Below are 17,520 nucleotides of genomic sequence, written 5' to 3' on the forward strand. Positions count from 1 at the left end.
CACTTATTTTTTTTTTATACCAATAATTATAGAGTTCTTCTGTGTCTATGCTTCTGAATACACCAAGAAGAGAAGGCTTAAGTGCAGAATTCTGAAAAACAGACTCATAGGATAAACAAAAGGTTACTCTTTCAAGGACTAATCATAAATATTATTCTTTTAGATTTCTTTCTATAAACTTTTGTTTAGTTACTGTCAACATCTCAGAACGTAATGGTGAAAAAACTCAACTTTGTTTCTTCTACTTCTACGGGTAGAGCTGCAAATGCAAAGATGACTACTTAGGGTCTAATATGCATAATACAGCGTAGCAGGGTGGCTAAGGTGACTACAGCTAGACTGCCTGGGTTCAAATCCTGGCTCTGCCAGCTACTGGCTGTGGAGCCTTGAACAAGTCACTTAACCTTTCTGTTCCTTAGCTTCCTCATCTGTAAAACTGGTGTACCTATCTTGTGGGGTTTTATGAAGCCAAAATGAATCAACATATGGAGAGCACCTTAGAAACATGTCTCCAAAGAGGATATCCAGATGGCAAACAGACACATGAAAAAATGCTCATCGCTCATCACCAGGGAAACAGAAATCAAAACCACAACGAGCTACCACCTCACACAGGTTAGAGTGGCTAACATTAGGCAACAGATGTTGGCAAGGATGCAGAGAAAGAGGATCTCTTTTGCACTGTTGGTGGGAATGCAAACTGGTGCAGCCACCCTGGAAAACAGTATGGAGTTCCTCAAAAAATTAAAAATAGAACTATCCTACAACTCACCAATTGTACTACTAGGTATTTATCCAAAGGATACAGGTTTGCTGTTTCAAAGGGGTACATGCACCCCAATGTTCATAGTGGCACTATCAGCAATAGCTAAAGTACGGAAAGAGCCCAAATGTCCATTGATGGATGAGCAGATAAAGAAGATGGGATATGTATGTACAATGGAATATTACTCGGCAATCAAAAAGAATGAAATCTTGCCATTTGCAACTACATGGATGGAACTAGAGGGTATTAAGCTAAGTAAAATTAGTTCATCAGAGAAAGATAAATATCATATGACTTTACTCATATGAGGAATTTAAGATACAAAACAGATGAACATAAGAGAAGGGCAGCAAGAACAATATAAAAATGGGGTGGAGGGTTCAAAACATAAAAGACCTCTAAATATGGAGAACAAACAGAGGGTTTCTAGAGGGGTTATGGGAGGGGGGATGAGCTAAATGGGCAAGAGGCATTAAGGAATCTACTCCTGAAATCACTGTTGCACTATATGCTAACTTGGATATAAATTAAATAACAAATAAATCTTTAAAAAAGTGTCTAGCATATGCTATTGAGCAGGTACATTTAGTACACAAAGAACAGGTTGTTTTTACAAGCTGCAAAGCATTCCATTGGCTAGCTGTAATTTACTCTTCCGAAAGACATTTATTGTATCTTTTAATCTTTTGTTATTATAAACAATGCTTCAATGGAGAGATCTTACCATAATCATTAAATTCAATCCCCTATTTAACTTTGATTTAAACATTGATGGTTTGAACACCCTTCCAAAGTAGGCACCCATATCATCATCTTCAAGTTCTACACGGGAGTCTCAAAGAGGGGAAGGAACTTACCCACCACAGCCCACCCGATCCTAAGTGGCAGAGCTGGAACCCCATCCAGATGTGTGGCTGCTAATCTAAAAGGCATCTTCTTCAATTGCTTCCTACAGCTTTGCTTACAAAAAAAAAAAAAAAGCATGAGGGCACCTGGGTGGCTGAGTCAGTGAAGTGTCTGACTTGGGCTCAGGTAAGGATCTCGCAGTCTGTGAGTTCGAGTCCCGCATCAGGCTCTGTGCTGACAGCTCAGAGCCTGGAGTCTCCCTCTCTCTCTGCCCCTCCCATGCTTGTGCTGTCTCTCAACAATAAATAAACATTAAAAGTTAAAAAAAAACATGGTAGAGCTCTTATAAATGCACCTTAGATCCATAGTAAGTATTTAGAAGTTTTGAAAGTAAAATTCAAATTTTCAGAGGTGCATATCAGCTCACAAATATGGAAGGTGGTGGTGTCAACAACTTCTGTAAATATTAGTAATTTATTTCTTCTGTCAAAGACTGAAGCAGAGGTACCCTGAACACTATCCCCTAGACACACACACCACACTGCCAAACTACTAGAGAAGTAAATGAATAATTATTGAATTTGGTATCATGAGAACTGTACTTTGGGGAAAGAGAGATTCCTAATGATTACTCTGTAGTAGTATTTGCTACGCAAGAGAGGAGAACAGGTACTCTGGGGTTCAGCAAAACAGATACAGAAGAGACCTGAATGGCCAACTCCCCAGTGTGGCTTTGATTAGGTCTTTTTAGTATGGGCTTATAGAAGCACCTGGGTGGCTCAGTTGGTTGAGTGTCTGACTTCAGCTCAGGTCATGGGTTCAAGCCCCGTGTCAGGCTCTGTGCTGACAGCTCAGAGTCTGGAGCCTGCTTTAGAGTCTGTGTCTCCTTCTCTCTCTGCCCCTCCCCCACTCAGTCTCTGTCTTTCAAAATAAAATAAAGACATTAAAAAAAAAGTATGGGCTTATAAATATTCGTTCTGACTGGGTGAAACTGGTGACAATGGGGACAGGAAAGGGCAAAGATGGAACTTCACAGAGATGGAAACTTTAACCAGAATGTGCTAGCAGGAGGGTGCTAACCAAGTATTAGGAAATCACAGGTGTTTCAAGACAATGGTTATTCTCCTAACTAGAGAAAGCATGACTGTACCAGCACCGAAAATATTTTTTACGAAAGAAAGATTTCCTAAATCCCTGTCAGCAAAGACATCAAATAAAAGGTACAAAAGTCTAATTTAAGAAAGAAGGTTACATACCACTTTACTTCAAATATAACTGGCAGGGGTTGGGGAGAAGAAGGGTGGGAATTTAGTCTTTCTGAGCATTCAGCAAGTACAAATAATTTATATCCAGGGACCACACAATTCTGAAGGGAAATACACATGAGAAAAAAAAGTTCCCATTGAGAAAATATGCCAGCAGGAACCTAGTGGGAACCAAACGGTTTGGAAATGGTAACATTTATGGGTTCAAATAGGGGTCGAGGATGTTGGGGGGGTCTATTACACGAACTCAAAATTAGGTCAGGTTATCTTCCTGAAGAACTCATTTTGCTAGGCCAGAACATATCCAGCAGTTACGCTTAACCTCTTAAAGAAAAAACTAACTTCCATCACTGATTTTGATATTGCCTTTCCAAGACCTAAATGGTTTAAACTTTCACTCTCTAGCCCTAGTCAAACAGCAACAAAGGGTTTGCTCTTGGCAAAAGTGAAAATAAAAAGTTTTAGTTCTGAAAGGGACTTAGAAATCACCTTAGTCTTTAAACAAAAAGAGAACACTACCCAGAGTTGATCTGCTCATGGTTGGTGGCAAGTTAGGACACGAAATTGTGGCAGCAGGTTCTATATAAGGATGAAGTGCCCGACTTAAACTACGCCTTCCCATCTTCTCAAATTACTTCAGTTGTAATAAAGAAATATGCATACGCTTTACTATAATCCTGTATCATGAGGCACCACCAATTTTAATACCTATCATGTAAGCTGAGGAAACTCAGCTGACGGATGGAGCCCACAAGCCACGGTTCTTACTTCCGGTTCTGCCAAGCAATCGGCTGCACGAGCTTTACCAATACTGGATTTTCCTTCTCTCACCAATGACACTTCATTAAAAACTGGGAAGCAGCCCGATAAAATGTGGAGAAGTACCTGCAGTGATTTTAAGATGCCACTGATTATAAGCTGCATCTCTACCAAGATATGTTAAAATACGAAAAACTGTCTGAAAATGGATGAAATGTGGAAATACACACATGCAGACAGGCAACAAAAAAAGTGGCTGACAAAGACTGGGAGAAGCAGCAGCCTGTCTGGATATGTGTCTGCGCCATTTGGATATTACACCTGACAAAGTTTCCGGAACCTTCTCCCTCTGCAACACCATGTTTCTTTTACCACCCAGTCTTATTAGTGTTCTTTGTCTTGTTGGCCCTCAAATCCAGTTGGTCTCCAAGTCTAATAGAGCTTATCCTAGAAATAATCTTGTACAATTAATTAGCGCTCTCCAGTCTGTGCTCACGGCTATAGACTCAGGTGGGACAGTCTCACTGCCCTGGCTACCTCTAACAGCTTCCCAACCCATCTCTACATTCTTAGCCTCCGTCTCAGCCAATCTGTCTTACACATTCTGGTAACAGTCATCTTCCTGGAGTTCAGCATTGATAATGTACCCTTAGTTAAAAAGCTCCAGTGTTACTCTGTTACCTCAGGAGAGAGGTCAGGTTAAGGGATCAAAAGGATCTGGGCTGGAATGCTTTGTGACCTCGGCCCGGTGTCTAAATTTCTCTGAGCCTCCATTTCTTCACCTGTAAAAGAGGAATGCTCACAGTAACAATTAATAGAAACTGAAATAGGGGCGCCTGGGTGGCTCAGTTGCTTAAGTGCCCAACTTCGTTCGGCTCAGGTCATGATCTTACGGTTCATGGGTTCGAGCCCCATGTTGGGCTCTGTGCTGACAGCTTGGAGGCTCGAGTCTGCTTTAGGTTCTGTGTCTCTCTCTCTCTCTGAAAAATGAATAAACATTAAAAAATATTTTAATAAGATAATAGTAATTGAGATAAATCCATATAAAATGGTCATTGCAGGATCTGACACATAAGAGCTCAATAAAAGATAGCCATTATTATTATTATCATCAACAACTTGCTCTTCTAACCTTTTCTTCTTCCACTTCTGCACTGTCAGCTTCAGTCAACTGGACTACTTGCTTTTGGCCCAATGATTTGCCACACTGTTCTCCAAACTCCCCTTCTCCTAGAATGCCTATCTTATCTCTTCAAGTCAGTAAGATTCCTCTATGAAATGTAAGGCTACACTCAAATGTTGATTCAATTCTACTTACTTTAATCTACTCATCTCTTTGGAACAGACATCCTTGGAGGCCTTTATAGTTCACATAGTGGCTGAATTCCCCCATGTCCACACTGGCCCTTATTGAAGATATGGCATTGGCCAAACAAGTGAGGTGAGACTTAAATCCACTTCCTCAGTTCTGGGATGGGCCCCTCGGTTATCAGATATCCATTGTTCTAGTTATTACTTCAAGTAACCAGACTGAAGTTAATCACCTCAAAGCCAAGGACAGTCTTTGGAAGGTGGTGGGAAGTGAAGTTCCCACGTGAGAATATGTTTTATGGGGGTCCAGACTATTGCTTGCAGTCATCTTGCAAAATCAGCCTGTGGCTGCAATCAACACCTGGAAGGACCACAGAGAAACTGATAGAAAAAGTTTTGCCCTCAGGACCCTTCAGGTGGTCATTTAACTCCATCCGGGTTGGGTTTCTGATTTCCTGTACTGAAAGCATCCTAACCAATCTTGAGATGCTAGGCACTGGCATGTCCCATGTGAAAGCTCTCCCAGACACTGTTACGCAAGTCTCCCAGAAACCTGCTTCTGACCCCCTTTCAGTCCAAGGCACAGATTTAGTATGGGATGAAAGGATTAAAGTGTAAACTAATTCTGGAAGACCTTTGGAGTCAGAACCGTGTCATACAACTTTCATATGTAAACCTCTCCCACGTTAATTAACAAGCCAATGGATTTATACAAAGTGCATCAAGTAAGAAAAAAAAAGGACAGGAACAGATTTTAGATAGATCTGAAAGATGACAAAGTGTTAAAACCTTAGATGGGTTGACTACCTTAGGTTTTTAAGTTACAGAGTAACAGAATTTCGTAAATGGCACACAGCTATTTGAACAAATCCTGGCAGTACAAGGATAGAAAAAGGCACAAGTATGTTACTGGAGACAGAGGTTAGTGAATTTGGAAAAGTCACTTGACATCTCTAGGCCTCAGGCCTCAATTTTTTTTTTTTAAAGTACGCTTCACACCCAGTGCGGAGTCCAATGCAGGGCTTGAACCCATGACCTGAGCTGAGATAAAAAGTCAGGCACTTAATGGACTTGAGAAACCCAGGGGCTCCAGGTCTCAATTCTTTTTTTTTTTTTTTTTAAGGAGGTAGAGGATAAGGATGTTATAAGAATTACATACGGCACAACTATTAATTGAAAAGTGTTCACATCAACAATACCTGAAACTGAATGCATACCAAAAAAGACATATTTATGGTAACTAATGGAAAGATCATCCCATCAGTAACAGAAGAGTTAGTAGCTCAGAGGAGGAATTTAAAAACAAGATTTCTTAGGGGAGAGGAAGAATGTGGCCAAATATAAAAGAAGTAAAACTGTCACTCATTCTCTACTACCTATTTGAACATCAAAGTTCCACAAAAAGGAAGTTAACTGCTTTGCCTTAATTTGTTTAATTCACGTTGGAAGTAAGACACCCAAGGACTGAGACTCACCTCTAGAAGCAGAAGGACAATCAATAATTATGCTGAGAGTAAAAGAAAAGATAGTAAAAAAAAAAAAAAAAAAAAATCCTTGCAAATCCCCAAAATTAAGGTCCAAGGAAGAAGGAAAAAAAGAGAAGCTCTGCTGATCCAATGGAATGAGATAACTTGCCTCATTTTCACAGCGCAGAGTACTAACCACTATATGATCACGGAGAGCTACCGGGGGCCTTCTTGCCTCATTTTCAAAAGTGACTTCATACACATACCTGAAATTAGTGTCTGTAAAAAATCTAAAGTTTTAAATATTTTTCCAGTTATTTGAAATTCTTGAGCTTTATTGTTGGCCACATCTTATAAATCTCAGTTCCTCTTCCCTGAGAAAAATAAGGAAGCATTTATTAAGCCACTATTTCGTGGACGTCAAGATAGGCTTTCATTTTGTATCCCTCTCCTGAAATCCACAAAAATTTCTGCATCAGAAAACACCCACGTATACACAAGGAAACTGAGTCCAGAGAAGGACGATGGCGTTTGAAGTTACAAGGTTTAATATGCTTTCCACTTTCACTTTTCAGCAAAGTTTTGTATCCTATAAAACTAGCCATCTGTAGCCATCGATAACATTTTCCTTTTTGTCTTCGGTTAGAAATGGAAGAGAAAAGAAAACGCAAAAAGAAAAAACTGTACAGGAAAAGCTCCTGGCAATGAGAAGTTATAATCTAGGGAAGAACCTAAAAGGAACATGAGTGACATTTCTCTTTCAAATGCGGGGCTTTCTGGGAGAATCCTGTGCAGCATCTGAGTTGACTAAAAAAGTGATTCACTTATGTCCTAACCGGAGATTTAAAGTTAGAGTGTTTGTCCATAGCCACTGAATGCAAAACCCGCTCCTTTGGTATCTGCAGATTCTATACCAAATGTTGTTGGTTGAGATAGCAAGCAAAACAAGTGCAAACCAACAGGTTATCTACCAAGTGGTTAGGGCAACACGTTACAAACCGTAACAAGCAACATCCGTACATCTCTAAAAAAAACTTCCTGCAAGGGTCCGTTCTTAAAGAATTAAGACTGCTCGCTCGCCGCAATTATTCACTCGCTGGAACCTCCTGGTTTCCCCAGCCCAGCTAACAAGCGCTTCCATATGGGACCCCCACCCCAAAGTTGGCCCAATGTATTCTCCAAATCTGCAATCAAGAAGCCGGGAGACGAGTTTAACTACAGTTGTGAGAAGGGGAAACCAACACCCTTAAGTGCAAGAGCACGGAACTGTTGCAAGAGACCGTTTAAAAGAACAACTCTTGCTCCAGGAACGACCTCCTCCACCCGGACTCGGGCGGGCAGAGCCGGCAGAGAGGAGCAGGTCTTATTGGCGTGGACACTGTACAAGGGCACTTCTCCTTACAACCCGCAACAGACGCGACCCTCGGGCTTCCCCGGCCCGGAGCCGCTCCCGCGCAGCGCGCCCCCCTACCCACCCTCCGCTCCCGCGCCAGGATTCCCCAAAGGGCCGCCCAGGTCGCCCTCCAGTCCCCGCCCCCGCTTCCCCGCCGGCCTCAACCCTCCCGGAGTACCGCTGGGCTGCAGTTCTCTGGTTTTAATAAAACCCGAGTGGCCCCGGGCTAGCGGGCTTCCCTCCTGGACGCAGAGGCGGGGAGAGGAAGAGAAAAAAGAAAGGCCAGAGGGTCCCCGAACCTCCCTCCATGAGCTCCGCCCCTGGTTCTCGGTGCCGACTCGACCCGCGACCCCGAAGAGGCTCCCTGAACTCGGTCAGGTTTTGTTCCTCCCGAAGAAAGCCCTGGTTTTCCCGTACGGTGCTTCCCCGAATCTCCCATCCGCGAGTTCATCCCGACAGGGCGGGCGGACCCGAGCTTACAGACCCATCCCTGCCGCCCGCGCTCAGGGCACAGCACGCGGCCCCACGGCGCCTGTCAGCGTGCAAACCCGCCCGCTGCTGCTTCCCGGAGCCGAACAGGTGAGACTGCGGCGCGCTGGGAACTCCCGAGACGCCCAGCTTCGCCCCGGCAGCCGGCGAGCCGCCCCGCGCCCGCCGTCCGTGCTCGGGGAGCCGGGCTGGGGCCCGCCAGGCTTCTCCGCCACGCGGGCGGAGCGCCGGCCGCGCGGGCAGCTGTAACTCGGCACTGGGTCTGGGTCCTAACGGCAGTTCGCAGCCGTCGCGTCCCGGCCGCGCGCTCGCGCGGGTGTCATGGCCGAGCAGCGGCCCCAGGCGAAGTTTCAAGGAGCTGACGGCTTACCTCGTCGTCCGAGAGCGCGGCGGCAGATTTAAGAGGCGGCCCGGCGGCCAGGAGCGCCCGTGGGCAGCGGAGCGGAGGAAGATGTGCGAGCGAGACACCGGTAGCCGGGAACCGCTGCGATGGGAAGAGGAAGGCGCCGGGTATCTACAATCAGAACGTGGGCTGACCGTGACGTCACAATGGCGCGGCCAGCCAATCGGGGCCCGAAGGATGAATCAAGCGCTATGATGTCATGCGGTCCTGGAGCCAATAGCGAAACAATAGAACTTTCGTGATTGTAAATTCCAGAACCCGTTGCAGTGGGTGGCCGAGGTCGGGGTTGATGCCCTCGGGGTTCACGTGTGTCCTGGCAGTTTTATCCCCTTTCTTCCTTATAAGCCTGCGTGGAACGCAGAGCCTGCGCAATAGATGCAGTGAAGTTCCTGATGCCCTGAACTCTGAGTCTCTCCAAGCCAGGCAGGGCAAGGTTGAGTTGCCGCGTTTGGGACGGCAGAAACCCACTCTCGGAAGCATCTCCTTTATGTTTCTGATAAGGGATCAGTTCTCCCAGGTTTTAGCTGAAAGGGTTAAGCGCATACGGGAGACCGCCGGAGCGAAAGTCCGCTATTTAACAAGAATAGGCAACAACGAAAAGCACTCAAAATTGATGTTATAGCTTCTCTCCCTCATGATAGACTTACTGTGACTTTTATTAAGAATTCATCTTTTTTCTCAGAGGTCACTGCTAACTTTATGTCTGCTCCAGAATTTATTCCAAAGGTGTTTGAAAGGAGGAAAGGTGAAGTAAGCGACATCTTTTTCAGCTAGACAAATGAAAGCACTTAAGACTGTGCATTGTGCTCAAGGCACGAATAGAAGATCCTTGCTGTTTTTCATTGATATTGCGTAACTTTGGGCCTTCCTCATTCTAGTATCCCACACTTTCCCCACATCAAACCCCAGAAATTATGCCTTTCTCCTTATTAATCCATGTCTATTGGCCCAACATAGTCAACCAGTTAATGTAGACAAAATTATTCTGTCACATAATTACAATGTAATGTTTATCCATGCCAGCTGTTATTCCAGGCACTGGGCCATTGTGCTAAGTATACAGGTGTGCAAACTGTATACAAATTAGGTAATTTAAACATAAACTAATCGAGATTTTTGATAGTCAATTGTCATTCAACTCCACAAACACTGAATGGTTTCTGTTTGTTATGTACTATACTAAGTTTTAGGAATAAAAAACTTCAAGGACCCCCCTACCCCTTGCCTCTAAAGTGATACAGTCAGGAAACAACTACCATGCAGTGGTAAATGCTGCAATGGAAACCCAAGATATACAGATGAGACTTCTAACGAGGGGCATGTGTAAAGCTTTGAAGAGTTTGGCGAAGGTATTTCCTTTGTCCTTCACTCTTCTTCTTCTTCTTTTTGTTTATTTTTGAGAAAGAGAGCACAAGATGGGGAAGAAGCAGAGATAGAGGAAGACACAGAATCCGAAGTAAGCACCAGGCTCTGGGCTGTTAGCACCAGCAGAGTCCGTCTTGGGGCTCAAACTTACCAACTACAAGATCATGACCTGAACCAGTCTGACGCTCAACTGACTGAGCCACTCAGGAGCCCCTGTTTGTCACTCTTCTGCTACCAGCCCAAGGCCAGAACTGGCTCAGTGCTCTATCACCCTATCCAAGTCCTGTATTTCCAGGTTTTAAAAGTTTCAAGTTCAACTTAGTATTGCAAAAATTTCAAGTTTTACACTATAATTTTTTTTATTGTGCTCACTTATCAGTAAAATGTTTTAAGCCTATATTACCAAAATATTTGTATTTGTTTTTAAATTATGGACTCATGTAACTGGCAAGTCATACATGAAATAAACTTTTTTTCTTATTTTAAGGTAAAGGTAAATATAAAGTTCTTCTATTTTATGCATGTTGCTTTCTGACTGTACCATCTTGTTCAATCCATGGGATGCTTGTACCCCTACATTAGGTTGTAAATTCCATTAGAAGGGGAAACATGTTGAATTTTGCTCATTGTTTATCTGCTGATCTTATACAGTCCCTGATATATATGAGCTTAGTAAATATGTTTTGAGTAAGTGAATGAGTGAAGTTTTACTCCCCCTCATCCTCACCATCATCCCCCTGGTGCTTCCATTCCATCTGTTCTAGAATTCCAAAACCCCCCGCCCCTGCTCTATCAGATAGTCATGTGCCAGTGATTCCTCTTAACCCTAAATTAGTGAAGTCATGTTCTCATTCTACCTCCAACCAGAGACTTAGGGTTCTGGATACATATATGATTTAGGGAAAGTTTCCACACAACCCCCACCCCCCACAGCTCATCTTACATCCTACGGTGTAAGCTACCATGACCCCAGTATGAATTTCTGTAGATCACAGCACCATCACATTCATAGATAACACTTCAAGGAAAGCAGTAGACCTGAAATAAATACCCAACTTAACTGTGGGTATTTTTCTTTTTCAAATAAATCAAAAGAATGTCTAGGATTCAATGCCAGCCTTCAAGAAAAGTATTTTAGTTAGTGTCAGAATCAGCTTCTTGACCAACGAAGTTCTAGATACTCTGCTGGATGCATCCGAGTCCTTTCAACCAGCCTATCCAAAGTAAACCCAGGTGGGGTGCAGTAAAAAAACAAACAAAATAACGTGTAACTCTTGCCTTTTCCTTTACAATGTGCACATAATAGTCCACCAGAAGTGATTATTTTCATCAAATAGTTAAGTATTTTATTCCTTTTAATCTTCCTCCTCCTGCTTTTCTTTATTTTAAATTTTGGTAGCATTTTTCCTTCTGCTCTTTGTTTTCATCAGCAGCTTGAAATTTCCTGTGACCATGTACTTCCTAGCATCTGGGAAAGTCACTTCAATATTGTTCTTGAGAAAGAAAGTGTTTAACATCCTAGGAAATATGTTCCATTGCTATAGCATCTGTAGTTGAATTAAGAAATACAATTGAAAATTTCATTAGAATGCAATTCTATTAAATGAAACTTGTTTCATTTAAGGATGAAATATTATATGTGCTTCAGGGATATTTGCATAGCATAATGAAATCTGACTTTTGAGGTAATGTTTGCATGTGGACATTTGAAAGTTGACTACAATATAGGCCAAGAATAAGCTAGTTTATGTTAAGGATGCCACTATGAAGTCTCTGTTGGCTTTCTTTCTCCCTATTCTCAATGATCTTACTTTTTTTCTTATCTCCTAATTTGTATTTTCTGTTATCTTGGGTTCCCATTGGCCTGGCTTGTCTTTGTGGGAGGCAGATCGAGATTAAAAGCAGTTTCCTTTCCTCCCCAGAACAAGAGTCATTTCTAGACGTCCATTGTTACTTTGCTGCTATTCCTCTTCATTGTACTGGGGTTTATCTCTGTTCCTGTCCTTGCGTATTCCTTGAAGGCACTGCCCAGGCCTAGTCTACCATGTCATTTTCCCAATGGCTAGTAGAACCTCTGGCAAATAGTGGATGCTCATAAATATCTGTTGAATGAAAGAACAATTTGAACTATTCCTGGATTCTCTAGTTTTCTTCTCCCCTTCCCTTTATACTTTTTAGTACTCTATTCAGGAATTAGTGGACAATGAAAGGGGTCTGCGTCATCTGTCCTCTGTATATACATTTACTTCCTAGCTGTTATTAACATCTCTTTCACAGCTTGGGATTTTACCTATACTTCTGCTAACTTCCAAATGTATTTCTCCCCAAATGTATTTTCCCCTGAAGTCTAGACTTACATACATAACTGCCTATTAATGTATTCTCCTCTTGGGTGTCTAAAAGGCACCTTGAACTGCAAATAAAAAATGAACTCTTGATTTTCCCTCAAATCCATGGTCTATCCCAGCTTTATAAATGACAGTTCCATTCATTCAGTTTCTCAAGCTGAACACCTTAGCGTTCTGTTTAGCTCCTCTCTTTCTGTCACATCCTACATCCATGCATCAGCAAAATTTTGTCTACTTGATCTTCAAAGTATATCCAGAATGTTATTACTTTTCCCCACATTTACCACAACCACGGGTTTGAGTCGCTATACACCAATGCCTAGAATTTTGCAATAGTCTGGACCCCTACTTCTGCTTTTGCCTCCTACAGTCTATTCTCAACCCAGCATCCTGAGTGATCCTCTTAAACCAAAGCCAAACCATGTTCCTTGTCTACTTAAATCATCAATCAACCTCTCATCTCAGTAAAAGTACAAATCAAAATGCTTACAATGGCTTATAGAGTCCTTCATGACTTAGCACTGGGCCATTTCTCTGACCTAACGCTACTTTGTCTTTATGCACAACAGCTTCCTTGGCACTGACTTGGCTCAGGGCCTTTACACTCACTCTCCTGCCATGCCTAGATTAATCTCCAAGGCTTACATTCTTGCTTTATTTTGAAGCTCTCTAAATTTGCAACATCTCCCTCCCTGCCACCCACTTTCTGGAACTCTTTCACTCTGTTTTATTTGTCTCCTTAGCACTTATCAATATCTGACATACTATTGATTTACTTTTAATATTAAGATTTGATTCCATTCTCAGTTCTCAACTTTTTCAAATGCTTAGCTGTATTCAAGATTTTAAACCATGACAGATTCTCAATATGTCCTTTTACTTTGCTGGCTATCAACAGATAACTTTCATTATTTCATTATCAAATTGATTTCTAAAAATTCTATACCATATTAAAGAGCTAGAGATTTTTAGGGGGTAGCCAAAAGCAGACAATAACCAAACTTCCGGTCAAAAATTATGTGCAGCTGGCTAAGAATAGCCCCGTGGGGTCTGCTGTTAAGGAATATGTCTGGTGAAGCAGTGTGTTCTGCAAATGCTCTAAATGATTTTGGTGCTGGTGATGTTGTACGGAATAGGATTTGCCCTTTTATATGACTTATGAATCAAGTGCTCCAATAATTAGTCATAAATAATTTAGTCAGCCTAGGTCATGTGATATTTTAGGTATATGCATTACAAATGGCCTGGTTTGTGTGCACCTGCAATATTAGACACGCTCCTATATGTCACAAAACCAGTAGTGCAATTTCTTTTTGCAATCTTAAATTCTCTATTTGCCAAGAGTGAATGTGGCAAGTGTGTGAAGTTCTGAAATTCTACAAGTGTGTGTTGCAGTTCAATTATTTTTGCAAACTATTGCTTGGCATCTGATTGTGAAGCACATTGTTTTTTCAAATTTAAGCAAGTGCCCCAATATTAGGCTCATTAAGTCAGTTCTCTTTCAGCTAAATAGCATTACGGAATTGTCTCCTAGTCCAAATGATTAAATGGCATACTACAGTCTATCAGATATATCTCAATAGAATAAACTCAGGCATAAAACTTAACAAGCTGTCAGATACCCTATATGTAGAACATTGAGGTAATTTTAGGCTATTTAAGGTCTAGAAATAAAAGGTACAATATTATGTCATTACTTTTGCATTTTGCTGATCAAGATTAACTTCTACATAGTCTTAAACTTAAAAAAATTTTTTTTAATGTCTTTATTTTGAGAGAGAAAGAGAATGAGCAGGGGAGGGGCAGAGAGAGAGGAAGACATAGAATCTGAAGTAGGCTCCAGGCTCTGAGCTAGCTGTCAGCACAGAGTCCAATGCGGGGCTCGAGCCCACGGACTGTGAGATCATGACCTAAGCCGAAGTCGGACGCTTAACCAACTGAGCCATTCAGGCACCCCATTCAACTAATTTTTTAAAGTTCATTTATTTTGAGAGAAACAGAGACAGTGTGCGTGGGGGAGGGGCAGAGAGAGAGAGGGAGAGAGAGAGAGAGAGAGAGAGAGAGCGGGAGAGAAAGAATCCCAAGCAGGCTCTGAGCTGCCAGCACAGAGCCTGATGCAGGGCTTGAACTCATGAAACCACAAGATCATGACCTGAACCAAAACTGAGAACCAGATGCTTACCTGACTAAGCCACCCAGGTGACCCAAGTTCCACATAGTCTTAAACTACATGTAATCTTTTCATTGTTTGGTCTCTGCCTCTCCTATCCTTTTTACTTCCTTGAATGTGACCTGCAACAGAATGTTTCTTTCCTATTCTCCCCATAATCAGAGTACTCTGTGCAGGCCTTTGTTTTCTTTTTATCCCTTATAATATTAACATTATAATTATTTGCTTATACCTCTCTTCCCCAAATCAAAGCCAGAAAATATCATGTGTCATCTTTGTTCCTCTAGCTTTGTGCTATGCCAGCTATTTAGTAGGCATTCAATAAATATTTACTGAACTAGATCCTCAAAGACCATTTATGTTCTTTTTTAAAAAAAATTTGTATGTTTATTCATCACTGAGACAGAGACAGAGCATGGGGTGGTGGGGTAGAGAGAGGGAGACACAGAATCTGAAGTGGGCTCCAGGCTCTAAGTTGTCAGCACAGAGCCCAACACAGGGCTTGAACCCACGAACTATGAGATCATGACCTGAGCCAAAGTCGGAAGCTTAACCGACTGAGCCACCCTAGATGCCCCCCTTATGTTCTTGATAATAAAAACAGCAAAAGAGACAAAGTAAGCTGTTTCACAATACACAAGAAAGATTTTTGGAGCCCTGAGTTCATATCATCAGTTTAATGTGCTCTGATAATATGATTGGCAACTTCTGAAAGTGCTCCCAAAGATCTCTGGCACCTGATCTTCATGTCCATGGACTGGACCCAGTGACTTACATGCTCCTAACATACAGAAAGAATATGGCAAAAATGATGAAACGGCCTTTCAAGATTAATTTAGAAAGGAATTGACTGCTATCTTACTGGCATTCTCTGTCTAGTTTTTTGTATTGCACACTTTTTAAAAAAATGTTTATTTTTGAAAGAAAGAGACAGAGACAGAGGCAGAGCATGAGTGGGGCAGGGGCAGAGAAAGAGGGAGACATAGAATCCAAAGCAGGCTCCAGGCTCTGAGCCATCAGCACAGAGCCAATGCAGGGCTCAAACTCAAGAGCGGTGAGATCAGGACCTGAGCTGAAGCTGGACACTTGACTGAGTGGGCCACCCAGGTGCCCCTGGATTGCATTCTTTGGTGAAGCAAGATGCCACATTGCAGATGCTCACAGGATAAGAAACTATGTATGGACTCTGGCTAGGAGTAGAGGTCCTTAGTATGACAGCACACGAGGAATCGGATCCTGCCCATGACCACCACGAGGGACTGAATCCTGCCATGACCACATGAGTGAACTTGGAAGTGTATCCTCATCAAAGCCTTAAGATGAGGACAGGCCCAATGGTTATCTTGATTGTAGCCAGTGAGAAACCCTGAAACAAAACCCAGCTAAGTAAGCAATGCCCCAATTCTTCACCTACAGAAACTTTGAGAGAAAAGAATGTTGTCTTAAGCCACTGTTTTGGGATAATTTGTTGCAAAGCAAAAGATAATTGATACAAAGAAAATCAATAGTTTTACTTTTTAAAACAGAATCAGAGACAGAATAATCACAGTAAAGTTTATTTACTTGTCAGAACAATCAAGGTATGCCTAGTATTCTGATACCTCTGTCAATATTTTAGTTACAAGAAATTTGCTTTTCCCAGTATGATTTCTCCTATCACAGAAAAACATTTACACATATGGCAATAGGTTGCCAAATTGCAATAGGAGGTAGAGATCAAGGCAGGCCACTTTGGAAACAAATCAAGGTACTGACTGCTTTATGGAATGAGAGCTTAAGGTGAAGGGACCTGTATTCCCAGCTTAACAACAATAAACATTTCTGAACTCAGGGAGAGGGCTAGGCAAGTGCTTCAAACTTTCATTTATTACTCTGAATTAAGGCATTGCAGGCTACTCATAAAACACAAACAGAAAAGCAAACACAAACATTCTGTAAGAAGAAAAATCCACTGTACTTTCATTCACTAATAGGTAGGCCCAATTAGCTTATTGAATGAGCCAATTAAGCTCTGAAAGTATAAAAGTTTGGTAAGTTTAGTCGTGGTTAAATAATCAAGAAAGATTTCCAAAGGCTAAGGATAAATACAAAATTAATATTCAGGAAGCAGTCATGAATGCTCTCTCCACTTTTTAAATCACCCTGGAAATCAGTAGATGGTAAGTATATACTTACTGAGTATTCTTTGGGGACCTGGTATGTGCCAGGAATTGAGATAACAAAACCACAATACTTGACGAAAAGTGATGTACCTTAAGAAGCGCAAAAAAAGAGCCATGAAAATTCAGATGTTGCATTGGATGAGAAAAAGGGAGTGAAGCAGCAAGGCCTTTGGGAAGGCTCTACTCTCTCCTTAAAACTTCGAATCCCCCTTTTTCAGATTTCGACTTAGGAAGTCTCCTTTTCAGATAGGTCTTTCCTATTATCCTGGGTAAAATGAGTCTCACCACTTTTCATTTCCAATTCCTTGGCCATTAGTCAATACTTAATTCATAACACTTTGCACGATCCGTAATTGTTCTAGTTATTTTTATCCCTACCTTCCTAATTAGCCTTTAATTAAACTTCAGGATGTTCGAAACAAGTCTACCTTGCCTACTGGGGTGTGCCAGGCATAAAGTACGCACAAAATAGATACTTGTTGGATGACCGAATGTAAAATATGAAGTCTAAAAAGAGTACCGGTGGAAAAAAGCCACGTGTCCAGACAGGGATGTCCAGACATGGATTCCAATCATAGCTCTTATTCCGCTGAGCGAGGCCCTCTTTTGCACAAGGTGCTCCGAGCACCCAGGAGGGATTTTCTCTGGGGTGGGGACGCCCTTTGCCAGTGGCCTGAGCAGCAGGCGCGGCTTCTCCTTTCCCCACCCCCACCCTCCTTAGTACGGACCGCAGCTTTTCTGGGGCCCCCATCACTTCCGGGCCCCCACTCTCGCGTC

At 42.2% G+C, this 17,520-nt stretch overlaps 1 protein-coding gene across 3 annotated transcripts in view; it reads right to left on the reverse strand.

Annotated features, from left to right (window-relative positions):
- Positions 1–8,809, reverse strand: part of ELOVL5 (ELOVL fatty acid elongase 5) — a 76,044-nt gene extending 67,235 nt beyond the window's left edge. Inside the window, exons 1-2 of one of the 3 annotated variants that reach the window (XM_029945653.1) lie at positions 4,530–4,569; positions 4,318–4,418 (exon numbers count right to left, since the gene is read on the reverse strand). The gene's annotated coding sequence lies outside the window, so the exon portion shown is untranslated. Of the gene's footprint in view, positions 1–4,317; positions 4,498–4,529; positions 4,570–8,665 lie in introns of those variants that run through there. The other 2 variants (XM_029945652.1, XM_029945654.1) reach the window with 2 other exon arrangements.
- Between the last annotated feature and the right edge of the window lie 8,711 nt (positions 8,810–17,520).

Source organism: Suricata suricatta, chromosome 7, assembly GCF_006229205.1.
Source record: "Suricata suricatta isolate VVHF042 chromosome 7, meerkat_22Aug2017_6uvM2_HiC, whole genome shotgun sequence".
NCBI lineage: Eukaryota > Metazoa > Chordata > Mammalia > Carnivora > Herpestidae > Suricata > Suricata suricatta.